Genomic DNA, 1,525 nt, shown 5'->3' with positions numbered 1-1,525 from the left:
AGCAGTAAATACCCCCGTTACAATAATGAATCTGGCTCATTCTAATGCGATTGCATCCTCTATTTCTGAACGATGACTATCATGTACTTTATCAAAGTTTGCAGTTCGCATCTTGTCTTTAAATTAGGTTTGTATACCCATAAAATATAGTAGTAGTGTATTTCTTATAATTATTTACAGTATAGGCGCATGGTCTACTAGATACGCCATACTGTATCTAGTAGTCCATGAAATGCGTATATAAGGCAACTGATTGTTTTGGCCTTTAAGAAGGTGTCAACTATCGGCTTGAATATCGAACTATCCGTCAAATCGTTGGTCTTTCAAATATTAAGTTATCCAGGTATCGCCAACTATCATAGCAAGGACTTACATGTCACAAAAGTCATCTTCGTGACATCTCTATACCAGTAATATTGATGATCTCCTTAGCTGTAGCTTTCGTGGTTAACGGTTGATGTGATAGCAATCCTTAATGTAGGATTAGATAAACTAAAATAGTAGTTACCAACTGGTTTAACTTGATTGTATCTATCACCTCGAAGAATGTTAAGGTTGAAAGTACAATTTTGAAGCTCAGATGAAATATTTTAGCATACTCGATCTTTGATTATATCTACGTAGCAATAGCAACGGATTGGTATTGCAAGTGGCAATGGTGTAGATTAAAAAACGCACTCTCAAACGTTGTTGTAAATTAGGGATATTTCTAGCTCATAACATCATACTACTGTACTTGCAAGATATCATATTATTGTTTGCAGCCTTGCTTGCAAGCCTTAGCAGGGATTTCTAAGAGAAATTCGCTGGCTGTGCAGCGAATTCAGAGAGCTCAACAGAGTCTAAAATGGACACTCCACATTTGATCATTCAACTACGGCAGCCCAGAATATCCAAAATGTCACAGCTCACGCATGTACAGTGTACAGTATACTCATTGTACTGTACAATGTACTGTGCGTACGTTGGATACGGTACGGATTACGAAACTGTACCGCTGTACTGTTAGACCTGAGAAAGGTTCGGTTCAATACCTTTATACTGTATGATCTATATGTACGTACTGTACTCTACTCTACTTCTTTCAGAGGTGCAATTTGTCCCGTGTAGGCGCGGCGCAGCAGTAGCCTAGCAACAGCGTAATTTGTACTCCGTAAAATATCCAATATTGCGATACTGTAACTACTGTATCTAAGTAACTATCTCGCTCTTCGAGCTAAAGGCAGGCCTAGTCGCCTTTGCAAAGTACGGCTAGGCGTTGTAGGCTATGGCTTTATTTCGTTGTGCGATGGTGCACCGTACGTTTGATACTAACTTGCATCAAGGCTTAGCTAGCTAGGTAGACTATACTAAGGAAATTGCACAACTGTTGACACATTACATTCTTCTCAATATTTTATTCAACGTAGTCCAGTCTAATTTTCAATTAATTAAATAACTTGAAATCCATTTCATTGAAACTGACCTAGTATTCTACATTCAAAATTTTTTAAAATAGCGTGTGAGTAATTCAAAATAGAAATGT

The sequence above is a fragment of the Trichoplax adhaerens genome, genomic scaffold, assembly GCF_000150275.1.
Source record: "Trichoplax adhaerens TRIADscaffold_714 genomic scaffold, whole genome shotgun sequence".
Classification (NCBI taxonomy): Eukaryota; Metazoa; Placozoa; class Uniplacotomia; order Trichoplacea; family Trichoplacidae; genus Trichoplax; species Trichoplax adhaerens.
Note: the sequence above shows the minus strand (reverse complement) of the source record.